At 32.4% G+C, this 21,415-nt stretch overlaps 1 non-coding gene across 1 annotated transcript; it reads right to left on the reverse strand.

Moving 5' to 3' along the window:
- Nucleotides 1-7,835: 7,835 nt before the first annotated feature.
- On the reverse strand, nt 7,836-7,942 carry LOC139903646 (small nucleolar RNA R71). The gene has a single exon (XR_011778455.1). It is a non-coding gene; the product is annotated as a small nucleolar RNA R71 (small nucleolar RNA).
- Nucleotides 7,943-21,415: the final 13,473 nt, after the last annotated feature.

The raw sequence follows: 21,415 nt of genomic DNA on the forward strand, positions 1-21,415 counted from the left end.
CCGGACACGGGAATGGATTAATAGTTAATGGACTTATTAAAACAGGGGTGAATTATATACAAGGACACTTGGTGTAATTATAGTTTAAGTCCCCAATTAGTTGGAATATTTGACTTCGAATATAAGGATAATTTGACGAGGACACTCGCACTTTATATTTATGACTAATGGACTATTATGGACAAAACCAGATGGACATATTGAATAATCCAGGACAAAGGATAATTAACCTATGGTAATAAACTAAAATCAACACGTCAAACATCATGATCACGGAAGTTTAAATAAGCATAATTCCTTTATTTCATATTTAATTGCACTTTTAATTATCGCACTTTAATTTATTGTCATTTTAATTATCGTATTTTTTAATTATCGCAATTTTATTTTATCGCACTTTTATTTATCGCAATTTCATTATCGTTATTTACTTTACGCTTTAAATTAAGTTTTATATATTTAATATTTTACATTAGGTTTTAACTAAAGTTTTAAAATCGACAAACCGGTTATTAAACGGTAAAAACCTCATTTTATAATAATAATACTACTTATATTTATATATATATTTATTTACAAATATAGTTTTAAAAATATAGCGTTAAACTTGGCGAGTTCCCTGTGGACGAACCGGACTTACTAAAAACTACACTACTGTACGATTAGGTACACTGCCTATAAGTGTTGTAGCAAGGTTTATGTATATCCACTCTATAAATAAATAAATAAATAACTTGTGTAAAATTGTATCGTATTTAATAGTATTTCGCAGCAAAAATACTACTATTTTATACACCTTCGCTTTAACATCAATAATATCCTATTTTTATTTTATTAATTTTAATAACAACATTATATAATACTTCAAATTATATTTTGAATTATTATTTATATATATACATACACACATATCTATTACGATTAATTGTTCGTGAATCGTCGAGAGCAGTCGAAGGTCAATTGAATATAAAAACACTTCAAACTTTTTGAAACTTAACATTACAGATGTTGCTTATCTTGTCGGAATCATAATATGATTAAGTTTAAATTTGGTTGGAAATTTTCGGGTCGTCACAGTACCTACCCGTTAAAGAAATTTCGTCCCGAAATTTGATTGGAATCATCATGGCTGACAATAAGTATGTTTTCATGACTCATATGAGCTGATAATTAGAGTTTTATTACCAATGAGTAATAAGGATAAAATAATTCAATTATTCGAAAAGTACGAATGAAGCTATCACAAAAGAGTGAAATGAGTAGATGCAAGTTTGTCTTAACCAGTGTCGTAGTCATGGTTGATTTTTCGGAATTTAAGGGATTTAAAGAAAATTTTCGAAATCTAAAAGATTTGGCTTTTTCGGCGAATAAGGAAATTAAGATCTCTTTAATTAATGCGGTCATCTGCTTCGATTGCTTTGTCGGATACTTCCATTATAAATTAACCTCGCCCGTTTCATTGATTTTTCACCTCATCACTACTTTCTTTCTTAATTCCTATTTCCAAAGATTTTGAAAATGCTTAATCCAGTTCTAATCCTTAATATCTTCTTGATTATCGTATCAATCACTCTTCTTTTTCAACTACCACTAGAGGAATCTATTCATTTCTACTATTACCTTGGGGTGATACTATTCTTAATTCTACCGTGTCTTTATATTGCTATTCGTATTAATATTCACGGTTTGTAATTCACGTGTTGTTGTTGGGCTTTATATTTTCTCTTATATTTTGGAGCTCTTTGCCTTTTTATTCTCTTCTCGGTCTCTAGTAAAGCGAGTAACGGTCCAGAATTCATAAGTATGGAACTTCGAATGAACTTAATGTTCTAAACAACAAAGAACGTAATCGCACGATTTGATTTATCAAATTACCCGAATTCAAGAGAAATGATAGGACTATCAAGAAAATATGTTCTTGATATGTTTATAGATTAGATAGAATGTAAGAGTTGTGTAACATGGCACATGATGACGGTATGATCTGTGAATCATCACGTTCCATTAGAAACTCAGCATGACTTACTGTAATATAATCACGTTGATCAAGTGTCATTATATTATACTAATTCATGCATCAATTTCTTTACATTTCTCCATAATTCATTCATAAATTAAACTTAAATTTTACAGAAGTTTCCAATATAATGAAACACAGGAAGCACGAAGAGGTATATAATTTCGGACGAGAATATTTATGAAAATATTCTCAGAAATATCGAAGATATTTATGATGATATTTTGGAATTTCCAAGTTCAAAGGTTGATGAAGAAAATTTTTTCGCAAGATTTTAACATAACTTCGGAGCAAGATATTCTCTAAAGATTTCAACGGATCCAGAATTACCTGGATTATTTGAATATAGGGTATGGTCCTTGTATTTGTCCTTGGTCTCCTTTGTGATTAGCTCAATCCGTTTTCCAGTTCCAACTTTTCTGAGCTTTTCCAACATACTATTCTTTATCATCAAACTTCCGATGATTAAGGTCTTTTACGGTTGCCTACAGTTTTCTGCTGCTTCATTCAGCTTTTTCAAAGTTCAATGTATTGATTCGTAGGCTGGTGCTTTTCAAAATTTCAGAATTGGAGATTGTAATTCTAGGAGATAATTGTTATATGTATACATATAACTATTGATGTAGAAAGGCTACGAGATTCGAAATACTGATTGCTGATTCTCGGTAATTGGTATGGCAATTATTATTACAGGGAATAGATGAATACATGATGGGGTTTCAATGAATATAATGATTTTTCGAAAAGTCCAAATTCATTGAAATTGCTGGTAAGTTTACTGCTAATGTGGTGGAATATAAACGGTTTTCCGGTAACGATGACGATAGGCAAACTTATATATCGAGGCTATAATAAGGCTAATTCGAATGGAAGTCAAAGTTGATTTGCTGAAGCTATGACAAAATTGGCTAATTTGAAAAAGAGTTGGAATGTTATTTTCGGTAATAACAATGCCAAAGGAGCTAGTATAGACACGTGTTAAACGTTTACACAGGTTCCGAGTGTTTTTAGGTGCATAACTATATGCATTAATCTCTTCTTCCATAGATGAAGTGCGGTTGGTTCATCCTATCGATTGAAGTGTTTTCAAGAATTATGAAAGGTTTGAATCGCAGATTGTAATCGTCAAGGTACAAATGAGGTTAAGATGAAATCAAGTGGCAAACTTAAAGAATTGTTTAGTTTCATATGTTATAATCAATATTTTAATTCATTTTAATTTGTCCAATATTGGTAGTCCTCAGTTGATAGTCCACAGTTAGCAATTCAATAATTCATATATAGTTTAATATATAATATTCGAATTAATTAATACGTATCGTGACCCGTACACATGTCTCAGACTCGATCACAACTCAAAGTATATATATTATTGTAGAATCAACCTCAACCCTGTATAGCTAACTCAAACATTACTGCATATAGAGTGTCTATGGTTATTCCAAATAATATATATAGATGCGTCGATATGATATGTCAAAACCTTGTATACGTGTCCCGATATTTAAAACGCGTAAATAACAGTATTTAAATGACGATAAATAAAGTGCGTAAAATAAATAACAGAAATTAAATGACGATAAATAAACTTGCGAGAATTAAAATTGCGATAAATAAATGTAAAAAGGAATTAACAGTTAGCTAGGAACAGTTAGCTAGGATTTTGTTAGCGTGGATTCTTAACAAAATTTCTCATAGTTAATGATAATGCTAAAAACGAACATATATTTCATAGCATTATTCCTCAAGAAAGACAAGCTTTTAGTTGCAATTGTCCTATTTACAAGTGATATTCGTTTAAATAATAAAAGGTGAAGACAAAACACAGATTCGACGAATTGAAGACGCAAACGACCAAAAAGCTCAAAAGTACAAAATACAATCAATGAGGTTCCAATTATTGATAAGAAACGTCTCAAAATTACAAGAGTACAAGATTCAAAACGAAAAGTACAAGATATTAAATTGTACGCAAGGACGTTCGAAAATTCGGAACCGGGACCAGAGTCAACTCTCAACGCTCGACGCAACGGACTAAAAATTACAAGTCAACTATGCATATGAATATAATATAATATAAAATTAATTCTTAAAATTAATATATATATTATATAATATTTAAATAAACGTCGGCAGAAGAAAACAACCAAAAGTGGCTCTCCCCAGCTGGCCATGCGATCGCATGGCCTGGAAGGCATAAATCCATGCGATCGCATGAGCCCCTTTTCCAGATCACAGGCCTATAAAAATCGAGCTTTGGTGCACCATTTTTCCATCCATAATATCAATCTCTCTATTTATATACGTAGTATATATTTATATTTTAATTTTAATTTTAATTTTAATTTTAATTCTAATAATAAGGGTATGTTAACGAATGTTGTAAGGGTGTAAGTCGAAATTCTGTCCGTGTAACGCTACGCTATTTTTAATCATTGTAAGTTATGTTCAACCTTTTTACATTAATGTCTCGTAGCTAAGTTATTATTATGCTTATTTAATCCGAAGTAATCATAATGTTGGGCTAATTATTAAAATTGGGTAATTGGGCTTTGTACCATAATTAGGGTTTGGACAAAAGAATGACACTTGTGAAAATTAGACTATGGGCTATTAATGGGCTTTATATTTGTTTAACTAAATGATATTTTGTTAATGTTAATATAAAGATTTACAATTGGACGTCCCTATAAATAACCATATACACTCGATCGGACACGATGGGCAGGGTATTTATATGTACGAATAATCGTTCATTTAACCGGACACGGGAATGGATTAATAGCCACTAGAATTATTAAAACAGGGGTGAAATTATGTACAAGGACACTTGGCATAATTGATAACAAAGTATTAAAACCTTGAGTTACATTCAGTCGACGTCCTGGTGTAATTATTAAACAAAGTATTAAAATCTTGTTACAGTTTAAGTCCCCAATTAGTTGGAATATTTAACTTCGGGTATAAGGATAATTTGACGAGGATACTCGCACTTTATATTTATGACTGATGGACTGTTATGGACAAAAACCAGACGAACATATTAAATAATCCAGGACAAAGGACAATTAACCCATGGGCATAAAACTAAAATCAACACGTCAAACATCATGATTACGGAAGTTTAAATAAGCATAATTCTTTTATTTCATATTTAATTTCCTTTATTTTATATTTAATTGCACTTCTAATTATAGCACTTTTATTTATTGTTATTGTATTTAATTTCACTTTTAATTATCGTACTTTTTAATTATCGCAAGTTTATTTTATCGCACTTTTATTTATCGCAATTTCATTATCGTTATTTACTTTACGCTTTAAATTAAGTCTTTTATTTATTTAATATTTTATATTTTGTTTTAACTGCGACTAAAGTTTTAAAATCGACAAACCGGTCATTAAACGGTAAAAACCCCCTTTTAAAATAACAATATTACTTATATATATATTCATATTTTTATAAATTAAACTAATATAGCGTTAAGCTTTGATTAAAAGATTTTCCCTGTGGAACGAACCGGACTTACTAAAAACTACACTACTGTACGATTAGGTACACTGCCTATAAGTGTTGTAGCAAGGTTTAAGTATATCCATTCAATAAATAAATAAATCAATATCTTGTGTAAAATTGTATCGTATTTAATAGTATTTCCTAGTAAAATTTAAGCTATTTTATATACACCTCGCATAACATCAAGTAATTTTTGGCGCCGCTGCCGGGGAACCATCTAGCTTAAAAGCCGGAAGCGCAACGCTAATATAAAAAAAAAATTTACGCTTTTGTAAAAATACGTTTTAATATATTCGAAAATATAAAAAGAAAACAAAAATAAAAATATTTTTTAAGAGTTTGTTAAATATTTAAGTTCTATAAAAGTTTATTTATCTTTATTTTATAAAAATATAAGTTTTATTTAATTTATATAAATATATTACATAAATATATAAAACAGAAAATTCAACACAGCAAAAAAAAAAAAAAAAAAAAACACTCGAGTCCGGTACTGTAGCAGCCCACTCTGTGGCCCGAAACCCTAGCCCATGCGATCGCATGGCTGGATAACTTAGGACTCATGCGATCGCATGAGCCCATCTGACACGCCACAGTTGACTAAGTACTGCATTAATTACGGTTTATAATTATTATTATTATATTTAAACCCTAATTAGGTTAGATTAGTTAAATATTTAATTTAGTTATTTATTTGATTTGTATTTTTAAGTTTAATTAGTTTTATAAAATATAAAATTAATAGTTTTATAAAATAAATAATATAAAAATAATATTTTTATAAAAATTGTACTTTTTACAACTTTTAGTATATTTTTATATTTTATCCCTTTTTAATTGTTTTAGCGTAACTTTTGTAATTTTTGCTCGTATTTATTTTTAATTCATAGTTTTTGTCATAGTTATTTTTATTTCTAGATTTTTAGGCATTGCCGTAAAATCCCTTAAGTGTTTTTTCTTTAGACTAAGATTTAAGTGCTTTAGAATTCTGCGACGTTTTTTTTTAAGTTTTAATACCTTTTTGAGATATTGCCATTTGGGATATAGTTTTTCCTGTAAGCTTTAATATTTTTAGACACCTTTTACCTATGTATCAATTATCATTCCAATTAATAATCTCAATTTGCGATTATAATTTTAAGTTAGTGATAGTAATAAGGTTGGGTTAGTCGAGTTTTTTTAAAGTTTTATAGTCATTTTTTTTTCTTTCTTATTTTTCGACGCCTTTTATTTTTCGATCTTTTCTTTTTCGACCTTTTTCGACGCGCTCTTTTTCTTTCTTATTTCTCGTCATTCTAGTTTTTAGGACTTAGAATTTTTTCTACTTCTTATCTATACTTCTTAAAATTACGAAAATTTATTTTAAGTGGTTAAATTGATAGACATCAAAATTTTCTGGTTCGTAGTAATAGTTGGATTTGTACGTGGACCGGGTTATTGGAGCCAAACAGTCCTCAATTATATTGAGACCAAACGAATCCTGCCCCTCTGCTGCATCTTTTGGCTATTCGAAACGTGGGCAAAATCAGAAAAGTCTATTAATTGGATAACTTATATAATTTTTTCTTTCCTTTTAAAAACTAATAGGATATTCAGTGAATGCACCGAGCAAGACGTTCACCACCTTTTGTACGTTCACCACCTGTAACTAGATAAAGACATCTAGCAAATATTACCGCCGTTGATTTTCCTTTAGAATCGTCATCCAGTCGACCAAGTACTCCAATTCAAATTTCCGATAATCCATTTTTTGAACCCGACCTCACAATTGAGAATTCGGAGAATATTCAGGGACAATTCATAGATCCTGAACCATTAAATTTTCCTCCGGAACCATCAATCATTCAAATAGAGATTGTTGAGGAACGAACCATTAAATCATAATCCTCTAGTGATTCGGATTCAACAAATTCAATCATGGAAAATCTGAAACCTTTAAGTATGGAAGACCGAATGAGAGCTAAACGCACTGGCCAAGGTCACGCAATTACTCATCCAGACATTAATGCGCCAGATTATGAAATCAAAGGACAAATTCTACATATGGTGACTAATCAATGCCAATTTAGTGGTGCGCCGAAGGAAGATCCAAATGAACATCTTCGTACCTTCAATAGGATCTGCACACTATTTAAAATAAGAGAAGTTGAGGATGAACAAATATATCTCATGTTATTTCCCTGGACTTTAAAGGGAGAAGCCAAAGATTGGTTGGAATCGTTACCTGAAGGGGCGATCGATACATGGGACGTTTTAGTTGAAAAATTTCTTAAACAATTCTTTCCGGCATCTAAAGCCGTAAGACTTCAAGGAGAAATTGTTACGTTCACACAGAAGCCAAATGAAACTCTATATGAGGCGTGGACAAGATTTAGAAAGTTATTAAGAGGATGTCCGCAACATGGTTTAGATACCTGTCAAATAGTACAAATATTCTACCAAGGATGCGACATCACTACAAGGAAAGACATAGATATTGCAGCTGGTGGTTCCATTATGAAGAAAACCGAAACTGATGCTTACAAAATTATTGATAACACTGCTTCCCACTCACATGAGTGGCACTAAGAAAAAGATATCGTTAGATCATCTAAAGCAGCTAGAGCCGATTCTAGCCATGACTTAGATTCCATTTCTGCAAAGATAGATGCTGTCGAGAGACGAATGGAAAAGATGACTAAAGATATCCACTCAATACGAATTAGATGTGAGCAGTGTGGAGGATCACATTTGACAAAAGATTGTCTTAGTATTGAATTAACAATGGAACAAAGAGAGAATATTTCATACATAAACCAAAGGCCTGAAAATAATTATCAGAATAATTATCAACCGCCAAGACTGATCTAAAATCAAAACCAGAACTATAACCGAAATATTCCATACAACAACCAACAAGGTCCTAGCAATCAACAAGTATCCAATAATACTTACAACCAACAAAGACCTAATTTTCAAAACAAACCACCACAAACCGATGATAAAAAGCCGAATTTAGAAGATATGATGACGAAGCTAGTTGAAACTCAAACGTAGTTTTTCACATCTCAGAAACAAACTAATGAACAAAATGCTCAAGCATTTAGAAATCAACAAGCTTCTATTCAAAATTTGGAACAAGAAGTAAGTAACCTAGCAAGGTTAATAGGTGAAAGAAAACCGGGAAGTTTACCTAGTGATACAAATGCTAACCCCCGGAATGAAACAGCTAAAGCCATTACCACAAGAAGTGGTACAACACTTAAACCACCTGAAATACCTGTAACTTCTGATGAAGCTATTCCTACTCCACAAGAACCACAACCTGAACAAGATAAGGAAAAAGAACCGGTAGTTGAAAAGGTTAATGAAGATAACACAGCTAAGGATAAACCTTATGTTAAACCATACCAACCACCACTTCCTTACCCAAGTAAAATGAAAAAAGAGAAACTTGAAGCCGAGCAATCCAAATTCTTGGATATGTTTAAACAGATAAATGTAAATCTTCCTTTCATTGATGTGATTTCAGGAATGCCTAGATATGCTAAATTTCTGAAAGATCTAATCTCGAATAGAAAGAAAATGGAAGAACTCTCGGCTGTTACTATGAATGCTAATTGTTCAGCAGTGCTGTTGAATAAGATACCAGAAAAACTATCTGATCCAGGAAGTTTCACAATTCCATGTTTTCTGGGTAGTCTTAGTTCAATAGAAGCATTGGCAGACTTAGGTGCTAGTATAAATTTAATGCCGTTTTCACTATACACTAAACTAGACCTTGGAGAATTGAAACCAACAAGAATAAGCATACAACTAGCCGATCGATCAATAAAATATCCTAGAGGGATAATGGAGAATATGCTAGTTAAAGTTGGTACTTTAGTATTTCCAGTAGATTTTGTTGTTCTGGACATGGAAAAAGATTCTCAAGTTCCTCTCATATTAGGAAGACCATTCTTAAACACGGCTAAAGCAATGATAGACGTGTTCGGTAAGAAATTGACCCTAAGTATATAGGACGAGATTGTTACCTTTTCAGTTGATAGAGCAATGCAACAACCGCAATCTGCAGATGATACATGTTATTATATTCAAACTATAGATTCACATGCAGAATTATTAGAAGAATTTCCAGAATTACAAGGAACAGGAGAATGTTCTTTAGGAGAAGGTAATGAACCCATTGATGAAGCTGAAATGTTAGCTACACTAATAGCTAATGGAGATGAACCAACAACAAAAGAAATTAAAATGCTAAAAGAAGAAGACAGATATCGATATAAATCATCGATAGAAGAACCTCCAACATTAGAGTTAAAGCCACTTCCAAACCATTTGGAATACGCTTATTTACATGGTGAATCTGAATTACCTGTAATAATATCGTCTTCTCTTACTGAAAATGAAAAATCTCAACTCATTTCCGTGTTGAAAGCCAGCCATTGCATGGAAGATTCATGATATTAAAGGAATAAGTCCTTCGTATTGCACACATAAAATCCTTATGGAAGAAGGTCATAAAACGTATGTGCAACGCCAACGAAGACTAAATCCGAATATGCAAGATGTAGTTAAAAAAGAAATTATTAAACTGCTAGACGCAGGTCTAATTTATCCAATTTCTGATAGTCCATGGGTAAGCCCAGTTCAATGCGTGCCTAAGAAGGGTGGCATGACTGTCATTACAAATGAAAAAAATGAGCTTATTCCTACAAGGACTGTAACAGGATGGCGTGTATGTATTGATTATAGAAAATTAAATGACGCCACCAGAAAAGATCACTTTCCCTTACCTTTCATTGATCAAATGTTGGAAAGATTGGCCGGAAATAGTTATTATTGTTTTCTTGATGGATTTTCCGGATACTTTCAAATTCCAATAGCACCCGAAGATCAAGAGAAAACCACATTCACGTGCCCTTATGGTACTTTTTCTTACAAACGCATGCCATTTGGACTTTGCAACGCCCCTGCAACCTTTCAAAGGTGCATGATGGCGATTTTTCACGACATGATAGAAGAATGCATGGAAGTTTTCATAGATGACTTTTCAGTGTTCGGTGATACATTTGAATCATGTCTAGTTAATCTGGAATGAATGCTTATTAGATGCGAACAATCAAATCTAGTACTTAATTGTGAGAAATGCCATTTCATGGTTAAAGAAGGCATCGTTCTTGGACATAAAATTTCAAAAGAAGGAATTGAAGTAGATAGAGCTAAAGTAGATGTAATTGCTAAACTTCCACATCCCACCAATGTTAGAGGAGTTAGGAGTTTTCTAGGGCATGCCGGTTTTTACCGACGTTTCATAAAAGACTTTTCTAAAATTGCCACTCCTATGAATAAACTCCTAGAAAAGGATGCTCCATTCATCTTTTCAGATGAATGTATCAAATCTTTTAATATTCTTAAAGAGAAACTCACTAATGCGCCGATCATGATAACACCAAATTGGAATCTACCGTTTAAACTAATGTGCGATGCAAGTGATTTTGCAATGGGAGCCATTTTAGGACAAAGGATTGAAAAATGATTTCAACCTATATATTATGCTAGTAAGACGTTACAAGGAGCACAAAAAAATTATACAACTACTGAAAAAGAACTCCTTGCTATTGTCTTTGATTTTGACAAATTTCGTTCATATCTCGTTCTAGCAAAAACGGTGGTCTATACCGACCATTCTGCTCTTAGATACCTATTTTCGAAACAAGATGCCAAACCAAGATTAATCCGTTGGATCTTACTCTTACAAGAATTCGATATTGAAATCCAAGATAAAAGAGGAGCAGAAAATCTCGCCGCTGATCATCTTTCTCGTCTTGAAAATCCTGAATTAGAAGTTCTAAATGAATCGGCCATACAAGACAACTTTCCTGATGAATATCTATTGAAGATAGATTATAATGAAATACCATGGTTTGAAGACTATGCAAACTACTTAGTATGTGGATTCCTTGGAAAAGGATTATAGTACCAAAAACGAAAGAAATTCTTCAGTGATATAAAACACTATTTTTGGGAAGATCCACATCTGTTTAAAAGCTGTCCCGATGGAATAATACGCCGATGTGTATTCGGAGATGAAGCTAGTAAAATTTTAAACCATTGTCTCACAGGACCAACAGGAGGGCACTATGGGCCTCAACTAACAGCAAGAAAAGTTTATGATGCTGGATTCTATTGGCCTACAATTTACAAAGACGCACACCTTCTTTGCAAATCCTGTGATGCTTGTCAAAGGGCCGAAAAAATAAGTCAACGTGATGAAATGCCACAAAATGTCATCCAAGTATGTGAAGTATTTGACATTTGAGGTATTGACTTTATGGGCCCATTTCCAAAATCTCATAATAATCTCTATATTCTTGTAGCCATTGATTATGTATCTAAATGGACGGAAGCACAAGCTCTCCCAACTAACGATGCACGAGTTGTAGTCAACTTTTTAAAACATCTTTTTGCAAGGTTTGGAACACCGAAAGCTTTAATAAGTGATCGGGGAACTCATTTCTGTAATAATCAACTTGAGAAAGTTCTTAAAAGATATGGAGTAACTCATAAAATCTCCACTGCTTATCATCCACAAACAAGTGGACAAGTTGAAAATACCAACCGAGCTTTAAAACGTATTCTAGAGAAAACCTTAGGATCAAATCCGAAGGAATGGTCCATTAAGTTGGAGGATGCACTCTGGGCTTCTAGAACAGCCTACAAAACTCCAATTAGAACCACTCCTTTTAAACTCGTCTACGGAAAAGCATGTCATCTTCCAGTAGAAATTGAACACAAAGCATATTGGGCTTTGAAGACATGTAATCTTGATTTACATGAAGCTGGACGTCTACGATTAAGTCAACTAAACGAATTAGAAGAATTAAGACATGAAGCATACGAAAATTCGTTAATCTATAAAGAAAGAATGAAGAAATGGCATGATAAAAGAATCAGAAGTTCAAAAGAATTTAAAGAAGGAGACAGAGTTCTTCTTTTCAATTCACCGTTCAAGCTATTTCCTGGAAAATTGAAATCAAGATGGTCTGGACCATTCATAGTCAAAAGAGTTTTCCCATATGGAACGATAGAATTAATAAATTCAAATGGAATTGAATTTAAAGTTAATGGTCACAGAGTTAAACATTACATAGATAGTCCGATGGAAGTCGACAACGAAGTTAATCACAATTTCGATACCACAGCTAACTAAGTGTGAGGAGAATCAAGTCTTTTAAGGATTTTATGTATTTCTGTTAGAGTTAGATTGTCTGTTTTCGTGTAGTTCTCGAAAATGGAACCCGAATGGTCTTTCCCTAGCAGACCCTAAAGAACTAGTCTTCTCCCCCCATTCTGAATTTTTATTTTTTTTAGGAAATGAAGACTGCCTGTGAACTAAACCATGATCTAATGCTACACGCTTTGATCACTAAACGTAATAATGACACACTTCCGAGTGAAATAGTATCAGTAATCAGAGAAAGATTGGACGGAGTAAGAAAAGAATCCAGATGCGAAGATAATAAGTTACAATTTGGTAAAGGAAAATCAAAATCCGCAGCGAAAAGAAGAGCACGACACCTTGAAAGATGTCACAAATGCGGAAAATGGTCACATGGAGGTAAATGTTCAAATAATCAAACCTATTCAAATACCGAATTTGTTACTTTATGCAGAGACGGACCGTTCATATGTTTAGAAGAAAAAACACTGAATGCTCGAGGTTACGCCTATGTAGCTATGGAAAACCAATTAAACCGACTATCTTATGAATGAGATAGATCATATAACTAAGAATACTATCTCACAGGTAAGTCTGTACAGTTTTTATTTTTTTATTTTTTTTAACCTTTTGATAATAAACGCTAATTTGTTCGCTATAAAGTATTAAATTGGTATTGAATAAAATTAGGTTTGGCGACCGAAATTATTGATATCATACAAAAATTTATTACATCACTGCGAAATTTAACGTTTATTCTTAAGGTATAAATATCTTTAATCAATCAACCCAAAATATTTCAAAAATTCGTCATGAGTTAAATTAGGTCATGGAACTGAAATTACTTTACCGAAAAGAGGGGCGCATATTTTTGATAATATTTGATTGATTAAAGTGGGATAAAAGACCAAAAAGATTTTTAATTTTATTTTTACCATGTTTTTAAAATTAATATATAAATCTTAAATTAATATTGTAAACTTTTTAAATTAATATATTTAAAATTGTAAATATTTGAACAATTGATATTTTTAAGTTTGTATGTATAAAAATAAAAATATAATATAAGTTTGGTGTGAATATTTAATTTTTAAAAAATGTGAATTTTTAATTATATGCATATTTTAAATTTAAGTTGTGTGAATTTAAAAACAAAAATTTACTTTATTTCGCTAAGTTAAAAATATGATTTTTAAAATTCGTCGTGAGTTGAAGACTAGGTCGTTGAACCGAAATTGCTTTACCCGAGGGAGGGACGAGAACTTTTATTATCATTATTTTTAATCTTATTGAATTAAAGTATGCCAAAAACATTAAAAAAATCCAAAAATCTTTATTTTAAAACCGCGCTTTGATTTGACAAATTTTAAAAATTTTGTCGATGGACAGACTAGGACATCGATCCGAAACGCCCTCATCCTAAAAAGAAACAAATTTTTAAAATTTTATTAATTTTATGTTTTATTAAAAATAAGGTTTTATAAAAAAAAAAAAAAAAAAAAAAAAAAAAAAAACCTGAAAGTACTGTACCCGGAACCCCATGCGATCGCATGGGGTTTACTCTTCAACCTCATGCGATCGCATGAGGCTGGATTCCAGGCCAGTTTGATAAAAAGAACAGCTCGCTGTTCTGCACAAAAAACATATACACACAAACACGAACCAACCCCAAAATCACCTCTAAAATTCGCAATTTTCCACCGTAATTCGTCATTTTTCTTGCTCTAATCATGCCTAGATTCTCATTCTTCAGAAAAATGGTAAAAATTACACTCCTAAACTCATAAATTTGCTAGTTTTTGTGATAAATTCCAATTTTTTACCTAATGCAATTTTGTTAATTTCTAGTGTAATTAGTGTTAAATTGTTAGTATTTTATACATGTGTAACCTAGATTGATGCTATTTAACATGATTTGAAGCCAAAAACTTCAAAATTTTTAGAAATCTAGGGTTTGTGTTCTTGAGCAATTTGGGGCTTTTTGATATAAACAGGTTATGGCCAATTTTTGTCATGAATTATTGCTAAATTGAGTAGTGTAACATGTTTAGATAGTTAAATGATCCAAACATTGATCCTAAACATGAGTTTTGGAGATTAAAGTGGACTTTTTAAGTCCAAAATTCATGAACTTGATTAATTTAATATATTTGCCATTTGAGACTTGTTTAATTATTAGTAATGAATATTTTGACATGTTATTTGAGTTAAAAGCTTATGAACTTTGTATACATTCTCATATTTGCTTATTTGAAAAGTGTAGAATTGTGAAAAATTGTGAAAATGTGTATAAGTTTAATTTTGATTTAACATGTTATAGTGATTGTTTTAAATTGTTATTTTGCTAACACTAATGCATATTTGGATGCACAAATTTTGTGTTTAATGTGTTTTGCAGAAAGCCGATACTGGAGGTTCAGGAGCATCATCATCTAGTCGACCAGCACCAGAACCAGAACCAGAAATGCAACACGAACAAGAACCACAACAGGAACAACAACAACAGCCTGATCAGCACGTACCTTATTATGATCCGGTACAGTTTGTTTATGAATTCATAGTATTCCCAATGAGGCCGCCAGTAGAATTCCCAACGATTCCTGAGCACACTCTGCATCCTAATCTGAGATTTGATAGGAGATGGAGAGATTACGAGACATATCAAAGGAACAAATTCAAATTGGTAACAAAAAATGTAGAGGTGCCAAGGGTAATCGATTGGGCCCATTTGGAAACGGTCCATCTAGCTGACCGTGTTAGACAGCTTTTAGTTCAAAGGTATGGCAGTTCTTCTTTTACAGATTGGGAACGTCTTTTCACCATTCGTAGACCTGTATATAAGGAATGGTGTGTTGAGTTGATGAGTACTGTATCACTTGATACAAATATAGTTAGAATAGATGATAGAAGATTTCTTAGGTTTATCCTTGGCGGTAGGATGTACAGAATGTCCATGCTGGACATGGCCAGGGCCTTACAGATATATACTCCTGGTGAGTTACTATTACCTGATTGTACAAATTTGATTCATTATGGTGAAAGGGTAGATAGTAACTTTGACGTTGACGCCATTTGGAGGCGTATGTCACATTTTGATGTTTTTACACGAGCAGGAGGACACTCCTATACACATATTGACAGAGCCGAGCTTCGTATTATTCATAGATTTTTGGCTAACTCGATTACACAGAGAGGTCATAATAAAGAAAAAATTACCTTACATGATTTATTCTACCTAAAGTGTATTCGGGATCCTAGAAGCTTTGTCAATATCCCTTACTGTGTTGCTTTTTATTTATCTAAAATGGTAGAGGGAATGCAGGACGAGAGTATAATAGGAGGAGGTATTTTTGTTACTCTCATTGGAGAGTATTTAGGTGTTGATAGGAACCAAGGGGGTCCATTACAGCTTTGTAGAGAACAGGTTGAGCCCTTAGGATTGAAAGTTTATGTGGGTGCTAAGGTATTAAAAAGTAGACGTAACCAGGCAGTACCCTATGAGGGATCTCATCCTCAGGTAGAGAGAGGCTCAGACGAGAAAATGGAGGAGGCGGAAGACATTAGGGGTGTCTTTCGAGATGCTATTCTTGACGTCCACGTTCGTATAGATGAGGAAGCAATGACGAACGCGGCCAGACATAGTATGTATGAGCAGTGGAACTCCAAGCGAGTATACGAGGATTATAGGCGACGCCAACACGATAGCTGGTTAGTTCATCAGCACCAAATCATGAGCCAGCTATCATATCAGGTACCAAATAATTAAGTACCTACTCGACCTGCTCATTTTCCGCCACACAGCCCCGATATCCGACCACCCTTTAACCGGTATGACTATAATCAAGCCTATCAGAACACCTATAACCAACAATGGAACCCACCTGACGAGATGAACTGGAACCCATATCCAGACTGATTAAGTTCCATTTGGTTATTTATATGATTTTTATGTTTTTATCTTTTTACTTATTCATGTTTAAACTTATATTATTGAATATACTTATGTAATCTTTATCATTTTTATTATTATTGTGTACTAATATTTCACATTTAGGATTTGAAAGTGGGATATTAAGTCCCATTTCAAATTGCCATGCATGTTTATATTTGTATGTATGTATATGGTAAATTGTACAAAACAGGGTAAAACAGCGCATTTTCAAAGACTGGCATTAAGTTCAGCAAAAGCTACTAATTTTGACGACAAGATAAATGTGATGTAACAACAGACGGAATGGACAAATGATATGTACCATTTATCATTCAGCAAACAAACGCCAATATGTTTGAAAACTTTGGTAAAATTTAATCATTTCTACGCTAATCACCCTCAATAATTTAAATTGTTACTGATTTCTTGCAAATGAGGGCATTGCAAGATCTTAAGTGTGGAAAGGGGTTAAATTCTTTCGGATTTTTAAAATTTTTTTTTTACTTTAAACACTTGGTTACCATTAGAAATACTAGTAAAGTAGTAGTTGTATTAGAATCTAGTGCTCTCTGATAATAAAGAACAGCCCTAGTCTTATATACTGACTACCCAATTCTAGTAAAATTTTTCAAAATTTTCAATTAAATGAACTCAAAATCATGTTTATACATATTTATGAACGATAAAACTAAGTGTTAACACCAAAATTATTGTTACCTCGAAAAGGACATAAATTGAGAAACAAACCAAAATGTTAAAATTCATTTAAAATGGAATAGAGGACAATAAAAAGGAAAATAAAAGCCAAGTGTGGGAAATTTTCACCGAGTTATTCAAAATACATATCACATATTTTTGTACAAATAATTGAAAATACTTTTGTTTTGGACGATAATTAACTGTTTTACCCGATGAAAGAAAAGAAGAGATAGATCTACACGATGAATCAATTCCATCGTTAAAAGGAAGTAAAGTCTTTCGAAAAAGACACGCGCTTCTTGATTTAGGTCATGAAGTTGTCGTCCAGACCAGCTGTAGGTTGATGAAAAATCTAGAAAAGTCATCTCTAAAATCAGCAGGAAATCCACGGACCTCAGCATAAAACAGGGTCGCCAAGTGGTCAGATTTATCCTAACCATGAGAAGGATTTATCTCGTACAATGGGAGGCACCGTGCAAATTAGCTTGATAAGACTAATAAATCAGATCCCCAGAAAGGATAATCTCCTTAAAAGATCAAAAATCAGCTTTTAAGCCTGATATTACTCAATCCTAGAGATTGACCTTAAAGATTGAGAATTCAAACTCATGGAATTCAATGATATCTAAACTCGAGCTTGAACGAGAAAATATTTTGATCAAATTATAAACCGATTTGTTTTCTGAAAACCCATTTTCAATGCGTTCATTACCATTGAACGTAAAATCCTAGGAATTCACCTGGAATTCATTAGGTCATCTGAACCAAATCGGGTGTCAACCGTAAGAACGGTGGTTGCATAGCATGGTCGAAGACAGGACCTTGTGCCAGACCGAAAAATCATAAGGGTGAGCTTTACTATTGCTCCTACAAAGGATAGTAATTGCGTCTGACACGTTATAGACCATAATTAAAAGCATGTCAGGGGACATTGCCTTAACAGTTACTTGTTCAATGCTTTCCTTTATAACCGAACGGTAGTTTACTGAAAGGTAATATACGGAGCAAGTATACTGGATGTGTTGCTTTCCTAATACAAGGTTAACAAGTGGGTGACACAAAACCACAAGTTTTGAGCTAAAATTTTCAAATCTGAAACCCACCAAGCCCACAAAAATATTTTGCAAACACCGGTGAAGGGTTATTCCGGAAAACTTATCTAGGGTAAAAACTAGATTTAATTTTCAAAAGATCAAATGTTTTCATAAAGATCCAATTTCCTTAATGGATCTAAATTTTATAATCATGTGGGACTGCAAACCACATCGTTACTACCATTGTTTATACCGCCGTAAAGAAATCACTGATGTACAAAGTGTGAAGAATAAAGAAGTGATTCTAGTATTTCAAGACTATATTGCTTGAGGATAAGCAACGCTCAAGTGTGGGAATATTTGATAATGCTAAAAACGAAAATATATTTCATAGCATTATTCCTCAAGAAAGACAAGCTTTTAGTTGCAATTGTCCTATTTACAAGTGATATTCGTTTAAATAATAAAAGGTGAAGACAAAAGATAGATTCGACGAATTGAAGACGCAAACGACCAAAAAGCTCAAAAGTACAAAATACAATCAATGAGGTTCCAATTATTGATAAGAAACGTCTCAAAATTACAAGAGTACAAGATTCAAAACGAAAAGTACAAGATATTAAATTCTACGCAAGGACGTTCGAAAATCCGGAACCGGGACCAGAGTCAACTCTCAACGCTCGACGCAACGGACTAAAAATTACAAGTCAACTATGCATATGAATATAATATAATATAAAATTAATTCTTAAAATTAATATATATATTATATTATATTTAAATAAACGTCGGCAGAAGAAAACAACCAAAAGTGGCTCTCCCCAGCTGGCCATGCGATCGCATGGCCTGGAAGGCATAAATTCATGCGATCGCATGAGCCCCTTTTCCAGATCACAGGCCTATAAAAATCGAGCTTTGGTGCACCATTTTTCCATCCATAATATCAATCTCTCTATCTATATACGTAGTATATATTTATATTTATATTTATATTTTAATTTTAATTTTAATTTTAATTCTAATAATAAGGGTATGTTAGCGAATGTTGTAAGGGTGTAAGTCGAAATTCTGTCCGTGTAACGCTACGCTATTTTTAATCATTGTAAGTTATGTTCAACCTTTTTACATTAATGTCTCGTAGCTAAGTTATTATTATGCTTATTTAATCCGAAGTAATCATAATGTTGGGCTAATTATTAAAATTGGGTAATTGGGCTTTGTACCATAATTAGGGTTTGGACAAAAGAACGACACTTGTGAAAATTAGACTATGGGCTATTAATGGGCTTTATATTTGTTTAACTAAATGATAATTTGTTAATGTTAATATAAATATTTACAATTGGACGTCCCTATAAATAACCATATACACTCGATCGGACACGATGGGCGGGGTATTTATATGTACGAATAATCGTTCATTTAACCGGACACGGGAATGGATTAATAGCCACTAGAATTATTAAAACAGGGGTGAAATTATGTACAAGGACACTTGGCATAATTGATAACAAAGTATTAAAACCTTGGGTTACATTCAGTCGACATCCTGGTGTAATTATTAAACAAAGTATTAAAATCTTGTTACAGTTTAAGTCCCCAATTAGTTGGAATATTTAACTTCGGGTATAAGGATAATTTGACGAGGATACTCGCACTTTATATTTATGACTGATGGACTGTTATGGACAAAAACCAGACGAACATATTAAATAATCCAGGACAAAGGACAATTAACCCATGGGAATAAAACTAAAATCAACACGTCAAACATCATGATTACGGAAGTTTAAATAAGCATAATTCTTTTATTTCATATTTAATTTCCTTTATTTTATATTTAATTGCACTTCTAATTATAGCACTTTTATTTATTGTTATTGTATTTAATTGCACTTTTAATTATCGTACTTTTTAATTATCGCAAGTTTATTTTATCGCACTTTTATTTAACGTAATTTCATTATCATTATTTACTTTACGCTTTAAATTAAGTCTTTTATTTATTTAATATTTTACATTTTGTTTTAACTGCGACTAAAGTTTTAAAATCGACAAACCGGTCATTAAACGGTAAAAACCCCCTTTTAAAATAATAATATTACTTATATATATTCGTATTTTTATAAATTAAACTAATATAGCGTTAACCTTTGATTAAAAGATTTTCCCTGTGGAACGAACCGGACTTACTAAAAACTACACTACTGTACGATTAGGTACACTGCCTATAAGTGTTGTAGCAAGGTTTAAGTACATCCATTCAATAAATAAATAAATCAATATCTTGTGTAAAATTGTATCGTATTTAATAGTATTTCCTAGTAAAATTTAAGCTATTTTATATACACCTCGCATAACATCACTTAATTTGTTTGTTTCTAACAAATTTTATTTTATCCAATGTTTTCTTCATTATGCCACTTGTTGGATTCTGCTAAGTCAAAATCCAAATATGAAATTGAATGAAAAATGGGTACTCTGTGGTGAACGGATTCGTATATCTGTGGATGTAAGCAGGATAGTAAATGATCGTTGAATCAGATTCAAAGAATGTACAGTATAACTTATTAATGTGCAATCTAAATATTCCTCGGGTATTACCTACCCGTTAAAATATTTTCACCATTAACGATTTGTACAAAAGAATTTTTAATTACAATCTTTATGAAAACATATATACATATATATTTTCTTCAGATATAATCATGGATTTAATGAGTCAATATGATATTAAACTCATTTGAATTATCGTTAGAACAAGAATATATAATCTCTAAAACATTAGAGATTACATAATCGCCATGTCGAACGAAGATAAATGATGTAGAACGATACGTAGAACGATGATTATACTCGAGGTACAGAATGAGATGTTGAGGCATGTGATGTTGAAACTTGAGTTGTTGGTGGTACTGTTGGGGCCGGTGATGTTGCTGAAGCTGGTAAGTTTTGAACCACGTTTTCCAAATTTATTACTCGAGAGCAAAGCTTGTTGACTTCTTCGATTACTCCA

The sequence above is a fragment of the Rutidosis leptorrhynchoides genome, chromosome 3 (genome assembly GCF_046630445.1).
Source record: "Rutidosis leptorrhynchoides isolate AG116_Rl617_1_P2 chromosome 3, CSIRO_AGI_Rlap_v1, whole genome shotgun sequence".
In the NCBI taxonomy this organism is placed as follows: domain Eukaryota; kingdom Viridiplantae; phylum Streptophyta; class Magnoliopsida; order Asterales; family Asteraceae; genus Rutidosis; species Rutidosis leptorrhynchoides.